This window comes from Protopterus annectens, chromosome 13.part0, assembly GCF_019279795.1.
Source record: "Protopterus annectens isolate FY-2018-M chromosome 13.part0, PAN1.0, whole genome shotgun sequence".
Classification (NCBI taxonomy): Eukaryota; Metazoa; Chordata; order Ceratodontiformes; family Protopteridae; genus Protopterus; species Protopterus annectens.
In genome coordinates this window covers 876,525,754-876,538,553 of record NC_056747.1, presented here as the reverse complement: position 1 = coordinate 876,538,553, position 12,800 = coordinate 876,525,754, and the positions used below count along the sequence as shown (strand labels likewise).

General features: G+C 40.1%; 1 protein-coding gene across 4 annotated transcripts in view; it reads right to left on the bottom strand.

Moving 5' to 3' along the window:
- Positions 1-12,347, bottom strand: part of LOC122787738 (protein rapunzel-like) — a 107,489-nt gene extending 95,142 nt beyond the window's left edge. For 3 of the 4 annotated variants that reach the window (XM_044054602.1, XM_044054601.1, XM_044054603.1), the window contains exon 1: positions 12,203-12,347. The gene's annotated coding sequence lies outside the window, so the exon portion shown is untranslated. The remainder of the gene's footprint in view (positions 1-12,202) is intronic. The other variant, XM_044054604.1, reaches the window with a different exon arrangement.
- Positions 12,348-12,800: the final 453 nt, after the last annotated feature.

Genomic DNA, 12,800 nt, shown 5'->3' with positions numbered 1-12,800 from the left:
GTAACTGGGAAACCTTATCGAACTCATCATTGCGTTAACCTAAGAAAACTAGGCTGGTTAGAACTCCCCAACCTTCTCAAGTTTAACCAACTTACTGAAGCTTATAAAATTATCAAAGAGCCAGAAAAAACCCCCTCACTACACAATCTTTTAACCCCCTACTCTAATCTAAATAGTCTTCGATCCTCTAATAGTGTCCTGGTTCATACAACGAAATCCAATAATTCAGGAGGTGATGCTCTTTTTGCCAATTCCATCGGAAAACTATGGAACGCCCTCCCAAACAACCTAAGACTAGCTACCTCTCCCCACCAATTCAAAACTAACCTTAAACAATACTTTAACACTCATTGGCTATGTCCTTGTACCAAACCAGACTAAATCCTTTATCCCCTGCCTTTTTTTTAATGTTGCTCACTAATTGTTCTCTCTTTTCTCTCACCTCTAGATCCTATATTTTCTCTCACCCCCTGTATGCTTACCTTTATTAATTCTACTTTTCTACTTCCTCCTTTCTTTCTTTATTGTTAAATTGTTCTGTTTGCATTTTGTGTCTCCCTGCTTACGTACCTTTTACAAAATTGTATTTTCATTATGTAAATGAATTAATGTATTAACCATTGAGGAGCTTTTCCCCCCGGGCCTCTGCTGAAAACGGATTTATATCCAGTTGGACTAGCCCGGTAAACAAATGTAAAATAAAATAAATAAATAAATAAATAAAAGTGTTTCCATCTACATAAAGGATAAGAATACACCTCAAGACTAGTCAAACAATATGACAGGCTTAAGCTACTCCATGTCCAACTAAACAAAGGAACAATCCTTTACCATAGCCATGCTAGCCACAGGACCCCCAACATGAACCACGAAAACCACACCCCATACCTGAATTTACCAGAATTACTTATCATTCAGCCTAATGCCATACTCATGGGTAATTTTAAATACCTCTCCATTAACTGGGAAGAACACATGATGACTTGCATGCAGGCTCAAAGACTTCTAGACTTTTTCAATGCAAATGCCCTGAAGCAGCTAGTCTGCACTCCCACTAGGGATACAAATATCCTAGGCCTGGTACTCAAAATATGGGAGAGCGTTGCACCTCCCCCAAGTGTAACATCATCACTCATTAAATCAGATCATAAAGTGGTCTCCCTTGAAATACATATAAAACTATAACCCCCACCTAACCTCAGAACTTTTCCAAGGCAAACAGCCTCCTATTAAGCGACAGCACAGCTAATTTCCAAGCTCCCTCAAACCCAGAAAACTCAGAAGCATATGTGGAGGCATACACAAAAGCCCTGTATGACCATATAAACAACTGCATAGAAAAAAACAGTACCAGACCAAAATAAGCCTAGGACAAACTGCAAAAAACAAGCCACCCTGGTGGACCCTAGTATAAATAGATTGTACAATGAAAGAAAATTTTGTCTAGAAGTAAAACAGAATGTGCACAACAGAGCAAAACCTTCCTCATTATTCTAAACAAGCAAATCAAGCTACTAGTCAAGTCTTCAAAAGCAAATGTTGAGGCAAAATTTACCTCCCACGCTAAGGATAAGCATAAGAAATTTTTCAGTTATGTCCGCAATCTTAAGAGAAACAGCCAACAATGACCAGAGTTAGTTGTAGATGGCATCACCTATCCCAACCAAAAGATATAGCAAATCTCTGGCCAATATATTCGACTCAAATTTCACCTCCCCATCATCTCCAGCAACCCCCACAAGAAATACCCTCCACCATTCCTCAACCAGTCATCACAACAGAACAGGTGGCCACTGTGTTGTCTAAAGCTAAACACATGGCTTTGATGGGTCCTGACAATATCCCAGGATGCCTCTTAAATAGCTTGTAACAGGACCTATCAGACCCACTCGGATCTATTTAACCACTGTTTCTCACTGTGGAGGACAACAACAGTAATCCCTCAACAGGTAAAGGGACAATCAACAGACCCAGGAAATTATAGACCTATAAGTTTGATTAGTCTTATATGCAAGGCCATGGAAAGAATAATCAAGGATTTGATAAATAATGACATAGGAAACCTACAAACACTGGACCCAACCCAGTTCAGCTTTGTCAACAGCTGGTCATGCCTGCTCAATCTGGTGGACTTCTTTGAGAAAGTCACTGGGGTCATGGTTAAGGGTAAAACAGTGCATACTGCCTACCTTGACCTGGCTAAGGTATTTGATACAATTCCCACCAATGTATTACAGATGAACCCAAAAACTAGGTATAAATCTCTACAACACCAGAGGAATAGCCAAATGGCTCAAGGGCAAAACACATGTTGCTAGAGTGGGAAAAGGCAGATTCAGCAAAAGGCCAGTTACCAGTGGTGTACCGGGTTCCCTATTAGAAGACTGAAGACACATTACAAATGCATCTTGGTCAAACTCAAAAGCCTGAAACGGCAAAATATCAAAGCGGCTTTTAAGCGAATTCTTTCCCTGGGAAAGAATTCTCTTGGCTGCTTCGTTACTTTGCCATTTTCAGCACTGTAGTGTGGTCTCGGAGTTGGTATATTTAAGAGGGGGGGTGTGGGGGGCAAAGTCTCCCACTTAATATAATGTCTAAAGTATTTATTTATTTTTTTTTTGGAACAGTGATTTTTTTCCCTAGGAAAAAAATCGCTGTTCTGACAGTTCGAAATTGTAAGCTTTCGCTTATATAGGGTCGATTAATCACCATTCACTTTCTTAAGCATTCGGTGATCTAGTATAGACCAGTGTACCACAGGGCTCAGTGCTGGGACCTCTCCTGTTCGGAATATATTTCTCTGAGGTCAAGGATAATGTAGATGGTGTCTGACTAACAAAGTTTACCAATGACTGCAAGTTAGGGTCAATAGCTGAATACCTCAGTGATGTAGATATCCTTAAGAAGTGTCGGACACAGACAAATGATTGGTGCCATTGCTATGGCCTAAAACTAAATGCAAAAAATACATAATTATATCCTTTAGGAAGTCATATACCCCTGCAAATCACAACATTAAGAGCACACCCAAAGAGAGGACTCAAGAGGAGAGAGATCTAGATACACATCTAGTTAGTAGCCTGAGCTTTAACTGCCATGTGTCCACAATGATGAGGATCTCCTTTTATGTGGTACTGCTTACAAGTAGAGGCATAGCATCCAGATGCAAAGAAGTTACCGTCTCACTGTACTTGTTCCTCATAAGACCAACAATAGAGAGCAATTCTCCTTCTGACATGTACTTGACCAGGCACTTGCAAAAGCCGGAGTGGCCTCAGGGGTTCTTCACAAAGAAAATACAGGGTATAAACATGTCCCATCCAGATAGACTAAAAGCCCTATTCCTTTATTCTGTCTCCTATTGACTAGTAAGGGGTGATCTATGCCTAACTTATAAGGCACTCAAATCCAGCCCTGATGAAAGTGTTACACATTTGTAATACAAACTGCATGAAGGCCATCCATTCTAAGAATCTAAACCTGGTCTGTAGCATGAACAAAACATGCTGGAGAGACAGACATGTCTCAAAGACTACTCCTTCACTGGAACAGGCTTCCTACAGAGCCTTTCCCTGATGACTTCAAACACAGTTTAGATCAATGGATGGGGAATAGTAAATTTACCCGAGGGGTGGTGGCCATGTCCCTTATGGACAGGGCAGTCTGTAAAATACACAAAAGGCATAGGCACAAACCTAAGCCATCCTCTTGCCCTTAGCTAGCAAAAATCTGGTAAAATTCAGGTAATAATGGCTAGGCTTATAAGGGCTCTTGAGACATTAGCCTAGAAATCTAATATGAGCCTTAACCTAAGTCACTTAACCAGGCAATGCTCCTGGGAAAATCTCAGAAAAGGTCAAATGATTAGAAAATACAAATAAAATAAATAAAATAAAATAAGAAACTATGGAGTACACTTCCCATAGATTAGAAAGAAGGTCAGACACTTTATCTGTAGCTAGGTCAACTGCCACCCTATACAATCATGCATTTGCAGCCCCCTGCCTTCAACCCAGAGCTGATTGAGTTGCTGACAAAAAAGTTCTCCAGAGTTGAGGACCAAAGGAAAAAAACGAAGTGAAAAAGCTATCATGCCTCTATTATGCATAGAAAGTACCCCTTTCAAAATAGCAGCAAAGATCTTACTAGTTCCTTACTACAATTCCTAACAAACTATACCTGCATGCACTGCAAGCAGCCAGGATGTCAATCATGGCAACTTAAATGACTGATGCAACTATAATCCTGACCAGCTGCCCAAAAGTGCAAGCAGCACTGACTTCCAGGGACCAAGTTGCATCCCTTTTACAGTGCTAACTGTAGCACCTAATAGCTGGGGTGGCCACTTTTTTTTCCCAACCTAGCTATCCATACCTCTCAACTGTACAGATTTTCACAGAATGTCAAGATTTTTCCCTCATATTCTTGGTCTATTTTTCATAAAATTGCTATTTTCTGGCAAATTAGTGGCAAATCATTAAAGACTGAAGTTAAAAAAATAATGACAGACATTTGAGTTTCGGAATTCATACCTTTCAGAAAATTCATGTTAATGCACAACCTGTTAGTCTACCAACTTTCTAAGTTTGTAGGATCAATATTTAAAAATTGTCCCTATTTGTGGGCCTTTGTACCTCTTTTATTTATGGCTTTGTCCAGATTTCTTGCTCTAAGAGGTTAAGAGGTATGGCTATGGCTTTGTCACACACTAGCTACCTTTAAGACCAATCTCATTGACTGGATGGGTATTTGTAAAGTCAACACTGGTATATGTGGTATGACTCCCCTTGACTGGGGCAGCTAATACTACCCAAGTATATTACACTTAATCTGACTAGGGTTTTCTGTCTCTCTCTTTCTGTCTTTTTTTTTGTCCCTTGCAGTGGAGCTGCCAATCTCTCACACATCCCCACGTGCAGCAATAGTTAACTACAGCCTCTGTCTATGCCGTATTCTGTGCCAATCTACTTTTTATTAACAGCAGTCCCACCATACCAAGGGAAGTGTCAGATCACAAGCAGTAACATCACACTTCCTCAATAAATGGGCAAGTCAAAAATAGACAGTTTCCCACAAACTCCCTACCTGATTCTTCCATTTGTAGAGGTACTAATCACAGACTCATAGGAGGTTACTAAATTATCGACCCGGAGGTCATTTCAAGCCTAGCCATTTCATCCGAATGTAATACCACAGATACTCTAGTTAATACCCAGGTTTTAGTAATGAGTGCCCAGGTCAATTAAACTTGGATTGTCTGGGTCACAGTCAGGGCTCCAATCCTCTTTGTCTCGAGACAGGCACTGACCAAACTTCTCCGTGATCATTAAGACCACATGCCTAGACATACACCTATGAATGTATGAGGTCTTCTTGTGTGGGAACCACAGCATACCAGAAATTTATCTAACTTCTCTATTGTCATATTCAACTTTAAAATTGAAACCAAAGCAAACTTTAACATCAGAAATATAGGTTTGCTGCCAACGCAATGCATAAAGCAGAACATCAGGCCACCATACTTTTCAACCTCTTAGCCCAACAAATCTGAAAAAAGCCAAAAATTATGGGGGGGTACAAAGAGCTCAAAACAGGGATGAATTTTAAATATTGCTCTTATAATCCTAGAAAGCTGATACAGTAAAGTGCTTTGCATAATCATGCATTTTCTGAATTATATGAAGTTTGGAACTCAAATGCACATCATTAATTAATGACTTCTGTCCTCAATTATTTGTCAAAAAACCCAAACTTTTATGAGGAACAGAGCAAAAATATCAGGGAAAAATCTGGACATCCTGCAAAAATCTAGGCAGTTGAGAGGTAAGCAGGCCACCTTTCCATAAATGCTTGCAATGTTACTATGATGCATTATAGTGTATAAATGTTTCTTCTACTGATATTTTACATATGCAGTCACTGCATAAAAGGTTTCCCAAGGATCAGTATACTTATGTCATTACTAAACAAACAGATAACCAGACAAAGACAAAACAAAACTTGCAGCTAGGAAATTCACCCATGCAATGGCATTTACAGAGTATCTTTAAGCAGGTTTTCAAACCAATGGAATGACAACACTGGAACACATTTGGGGTCAGACTCCAAAAGAGTTGCTCTTACTGCAAGTCTTCACCAACTCCAAAAGACTTGTTCTCAGTTTGAATGACTTAATTTGGTGAAAGACCTACCTATAAACAGGCTTGTAGAGCAAGCCAGATTCCAAAACAACTGCTGTCAAACTCTTGCAGTGCAAATGATCACTTAACACTCGGGGCATATCTTTTGGAATTGGGCCCTTTGTTTGTCACCGAGAAGTATAGACTCTAGTTGTACAGTCCTATTGGGCAAAGTTCTTCAACAATATTCCAGTAATGACTTTCAGGGGTGCTAAGCATAGAACTTCTAAAGCTCTTTATCCCAAGAAATCCCAGTCCTTACTGTAATGACTTCCAAAAAGCCTCAAGGTTGAACCATGAAACAGAAATGATCCTGAACAAAACCTTTGAACCTAGGTGTGAAGAGCTTCCTGCCAAGCAATAGAAATGTTCCAACAGCAGCTGACTGACTGTAAAAACCAGACTCACAGTACTCAGTTGTGTAGTGAAACTTAATACCTCACCAACTTTTTTTATAATTCTTGTCTCCAGTTATTGTTAGTGTGGAGTCTTCAAGTTCTACCTATGCTCGACTGCTATTATATGATTTTCTAGAAGCTCGACTTAATCAGTTGTCTGTATTATCAGTTGTCTGTATTATCACCCGCAAAAACATTTATTGATTTCTTAAAACTAATCAGAAATGAACACTGTTTACCCAGAACATTTAGTAACTTGTTCAATAAATGCATGATGGCAAAAGGAGACAGTAAGTATTCTGCTCTATAACTGCATTCATCAATCTCCTTCACCTTCTTTCCTGCCCTCCCCTCACCTCCTCTTCCTTTTTCTTATGCCTTTCTGAATGGCCTGTGCCCACATTCTTTCTGGATATCCATTCATTGGGTTCGTGACCCTTTCTGTGAAGAGAAGAAAGGTGTATATTGGTCACTACAGTCAGCTGTCTGTGCCCACTAATCAGCTATCTGTGCCTCCCTCCTCTCTCTCCACTGGCCATCAACTTCAAGACAACTCTTTCACAACTCTCCAACAGATCTTGCACATCCCTTTGTTTCCCTGTCTGCTCTCACCGCAGGTGAGAAGGGTTTGTGGTAAAGTTTATTCATATAAACTTCTGCTGGCCTTCCATGAATCTCCATCCAACAATCTGACATCGGACTCCTTGTACAGTCTACAGAACAGCACACAATACTCAAGGTGTTGTTGCCTCTTCAGTACTCCACATAAAGAAAGTGTTTGGTCTTTCTTGTGGAGTCCATCCCTACAGGATTTACACTACCATTATGTTTGATGTTGAGATGTCCTCTAACCCTTTGGCTCAAACAACAACCCCTCACACTATCAAAACAGCAGTACACATGAAATGGTAAGGGACCAGGGATCACAAGCTGACTCCGACCTTAACTTCAACCACCATGTATCTACTGTAGTAAGGAAAGCATTCTACGCAGCACACGTTAGTAGTAAAGGCATCACCTCAAGAGCAAAAAAAAGTTATAACCTCCTATACTTGGCACTTATCCAGCCCATAACTGAGTATAACACCCCATTTGGCATGTACCGTACTAAGCACCTACAGCAATTAGAGAGACCTCAGAGGTTTGTAACAAAGAAGATCAAGGGCCTTCAGCATGCCTTTTGCAGACCAACTAAAGTCCCTGTCACTATGCTCTGTATCATATAGACTTCTTAGGGGAGACTTATGCCTGGGCTACACAGCAATCCAAGACTCAAACCTAATGAACTTGCTGTATATCGGTACATCAAGCTGGAATAGTGCTACCTGGTTCAGGGACCTAAATATGGCCTGCGACTTAAATAAGACATGCTGGAGGGACAGATTTATCTCCCACTGACTGCTGCATCACTGGAACACACTACCAGTTCATGTGAAACAGAGCACCTCTATGACACTGTTTAAGAGGAACCTGGACATGTGGATGCAGTACCATAAATTCTTACCAGGGATAGAGCCCACAACCCTTCGGGACATGAGCTGTCATCACTAAATGCAATCCTGGCTATTACCTAGAATGTCTATGCTATTACATTGGGATGATTATTTATGTAATCGCAACATTTAGGTGAAGTGTTTTTACACCAATTGCCTACATAAATAAGTTGCATTTTATATGTTGTGAAGTTATACACTTCAGCAATGGTTTTTAATGATATTTGTTAGATTTTTAGGGGAACAAACTTAATAACATACACATATATTGTTTTACACATTCGAGAGAGTTTTTGGTTGGGATATATTTTGTTTGTAAGTTTTTTAGGTTTGTATTTAATGTGTTACCCTTAAAATCAATTAAAAGGGGTAATTAGAGGTTAATTAATGCCAATTAATGCTCATTGATATGTATATAAAATGAGGGCATTAGAGAAGGAAGTATGTTCTGAAGAAGCTTCGTTACTTAACGAAGAGAAAGCACGCTCAACTTCTACACGTGTGTTTCATTTTTTGTGGTCTGAGCTGTACTGGCTTTTTAAATACTTGGAATAAAAGTGGTTTAACGTCCAGTGTCGGTTCCTGGTTTCTGCCTTGGCTTGGATTTTCATGAAATGGCTAGGCTTAAAATGACCTCCGGGTCAACAGCGTAGTAATCTCCTATGATCCTATAAACTCTCCTCAGCATCCTGGCCAGGTGTGATCAGCACTCCCAGATTATTTTTCCTTCTCTTGTGATATTAGTTCTATTCCTATGAGCTGAAACTTCACACCAGGCTGCTGTGGTCCTGGTGCATTGCCTTACATTTGTCTGTATTCAACCTCAAATGCAATCTTTCAGGTCAACTAGCCAGCCTTTCCTAATAACTCCTTTGACTCCCCACCATCCTTACTGTAGCCCCTTACTTTGCATCATTAGTAATGAGATGAAATCCCTCTCTCTGTTTCCTCAGATATGTCTGACACTAAAAAGCACTACACCCCAACAGACACTTTTTTTTTTAATGTCTGACTTTGTACCTCAACTCCTCCAGTTTCCCAACAGCCTCATGCACATCTCAAACCTAAAAGTATTGCTGAAATCCACGTACATTTCATCCACTTGTACACCCTTGTCAAGTTTTCTCCTGCAAACAATTCATAGAATTGGATCAAGTTTTTTCTGACAGCTGCTTCTGACCATGAACCCATCCTGGTTGATGCAACCTCAAAGAAGTAAACCAGCCTTTCCCTTCAATATTTGCTTCATGATCTTCCATGCAATTGCTGTTAGTCTAACAGGCCTGCAGTTATCTGGATTCTTCCTACTCCTACCTTCATTATAAAAGGGTATCACAGCTGCTCTCTTCCAGTCCTCAATCACTTCCACATTGGACAGTGGTCTGATTCACATTCTGGGGATTTGGCAGTACAACAGCCAGATTCCTGAGGAATCTGAATGGTAGTTTACCCAGTTCCTGTGCTTAATTATAATTTATGCAATCTATTTCTCTTTCAACCTCCCCCCTCTAGATCACAATGTCAGTCACAGGCCCTCCGCATTTTGTCATACCAGCCTTCTAGCATGGTACCCCTTCCTTTCTCTTCCTTTACAAAGATTGATGTGTTCATTCAATATTGCTGCCTTTCCCCAGTCTCTCACAATATTCTTTCCCATCTTTGCTCAGCCTTGCCAAGTCACTCTCTTCCTTCTTTCTGCTATACACCTGAAAAAGTCAAGTTCCCCTCTTATCCTTTTCTACCAACTTTTCAGGTTGTGCATTTGCTGCCCTCAGCTTGTCTGTTGCCCTTCTGTCACCTTCTTGCACTGCACTTCCAAAATCTCCCCACTCTTCCCTTCCACAACTTGTGTGCCCTGTCATTTGCGAATAACTGCTAATAACTAGCCTCATCTTCATCTCCTGCCACACTAGCCCTCTGCTATTTTTCCCAAATACGTGTCCATAACCATAACAATCCCTTACGTCACCTTTGACCCTTTCCCTAGTTCATCATTATCCACTCCTCTAAAGCCCACATCATAATCTTACCCTTACCACCACCCCCCCACACACACACACAAACATACATACATACATGATAAAGTTCTTTTTTGTTCCCCATACAGCAGAAGACCCACGACTAAAGGTGCTTCTCATCAGTCTTAGATGCTGGAAGTCACTGCTGTCCTCCCAGACCTTATTTGATACTTCTTCCTGTTGTCTGAGAAAAGACATATTACAGTTTGCAGGTCATGGCAGAAAAGAGTCAAAAGACTTCTTATTCCTGTTGTCTGAAAATACACTGACTACAATTTTCAGGACATGAACAAAGAGTCAAGAGTCCAGCCCACTTACCTGGAAAAGAAATCAATGGATACATGTCATAATTATGGACATAGGGATTTTTGTTTTATGGCCTACACATTCCCTCTCCCCCATCCCCCATCTCTAAGCCCAGCATGCATTGATGTAAGTCTACTAAAGCCAATAATTTCTGTTGGTGCAAGTTCTAGCTTTTGTACACTCAGGATACATATAGCTCCCCCTGCACCATGACTGGAGCTATTATCTTTTGCTCCTTCTCAGTGGGATAGGCCAGCCAAAAATATTCCGCTACATCTCTAATCCTCACATCTAACTCCTTGGGTGCAGCACACTATATACAAGTTGCACAGTCAGTGTTTTGCTACTGGCATTTAACTAAACATCTCTGATGCTCTTCACCTTGCTTAGGACCACATCAAAAATTCTGGTATTGTCCTGAAACAAATGGCCTAAACCCTTATGATCCAAGACTTTAATCATCTCCTATTCCTCATCTAGAGCACAGCTTAGAATCTCTCATTCTGCTCATGGAAGATTAAGATGTCCTTTAACTACAACTTCTGGCCGAGGTCATGGCTAAGAGGGTCCACAGTTAAGCTTTTCACTTACATGAGTAACAGCAAATGAAACAGATGTTCTGGCACATCAACTTCTGTGCATCAAAGATTTGTGACATTAGACTGCATCTCTATTACTGCATACCGGCCAATGGGGTAAGTGAGTTAGGAAAGATGAACCCAAAACTTTGTTAAAATAAAAAAAAAAAAAAAAAAAAGAAGAAGAAGGTGTACAACCGAGTAGTACTGAAAGAAAGAATCAGCAAAGCCTCTGCCATCAGGTACTTTAAATCACTAAATACCTACAAGGTAGCATGGCCTAGTGATCCAGACACTTGTGTGTATACACACACACACACACACACACACACACACACACACACACACACACACACACACACACACACACACACACACCTTTTACTATGAATCTCTTATATGTTTTCACTTTTCACACACTTCTTACCTAGCTTTCTTTTAGTTTATTTATTTTTGTCTAAAGAAAACATGCTTACTCATATTATACATAAACCCATTATATAAAATTTGTGCACACATACAATTCTGCACCCACACACCTTGATTCTGTGATATTGTGCTTTCCATTTCAGCTGTAGAACAGGGCTTTGCTCTACCAACATAAGTATTTAATTCTGGCAAATCAGTTAAGTCTCTCAGGGAGACCAGGGTTCAATTCCCTTCCCTGATGGGGAGTAGGTGTAACTTTTAGGGTTGGCATAATGGTTAAGATGTTTAGATCACAGACACAAGATACAGGGTTTGATTCTCACCTTTGAAAGGGAAACTGGCCAAACTTAAATGGCCTGTAAGAGCAGCTAGTCTAGTACTTATCTATCATACAAAGATAACAGTTTTCATACTATATAATTTCATGTAGTATTCATGTACACTATCATGGACAGAATACTAGATAAAACAGTAATCAGTATTTTATTTTATTGTAAGTCAAACAACTTGATTTCTGTTCCTCATCCTTTCTAGAAATGTAAAAGCAGTAAGAAGCAGAGAAGTACATGGTATGTGAAAGCAGCAACCTTGAATTATATGAAACTGAGCTTTCCATGCTGACTTCCTCGTTGACTTCTGCTGCAGCAGCACTGACTCGGCTGTAAAAAGCAGTGTGCCTTTAAGCCAGTGAATAAATGGGGCCTCTCTGCTCTCATCTCTGCTGCCATCATAAAGCTGATTAAATGTGATCTGCTGCTGCACATGCACTGAAATGAGATTTAAATAAATAAAACTTCATACCTCTAGATCTGGGGACTTACTTTCCAGGAAACTCACATAACAAACCAAATCTCTGTACCAGTAAATGGCATAAGTTGATTGTTCATGCCTGCTGAGAAGGCTGGCAAATCGAAACTGCTCAGTTTTATGTTCATCCAGGAAGTGTCCACACCTCCAAAGGCAAAGTGATTCTGAAAATCCTTCCCACTTCTAACTCCTCCCACTGTTCGTCTGACTCCTTCCCATTTCTGTTTATACACGCATACAAAGTGGCAGCTGGCTGAAGCTATACTGCATACAGTTTGCATACTGTAAGGCACACCAAACTATAAAGCTGGATAGATACCAGCAGCTTTAACAAAAGAAGTCATAAATTGCAGTTTGTGAAATGTTTCACTGAAACACTGTTAAAAAAGAAGAAATACACACATCTAGTCAAGCACTAGTCAGCACTGAAAAACAAAGCAGAGTGAAAGCAAAATACAAATGAGTGTTGAATTTCTTTGCTTTCCATATTAGCTGTTTGCAATTCACTTCTGATTTCAGCTCACCAAATATACCTTTGCAGTTTGGCAAACTACATTGTAAAATAATATTCATAAAAGCAAAGCAGTTTCTA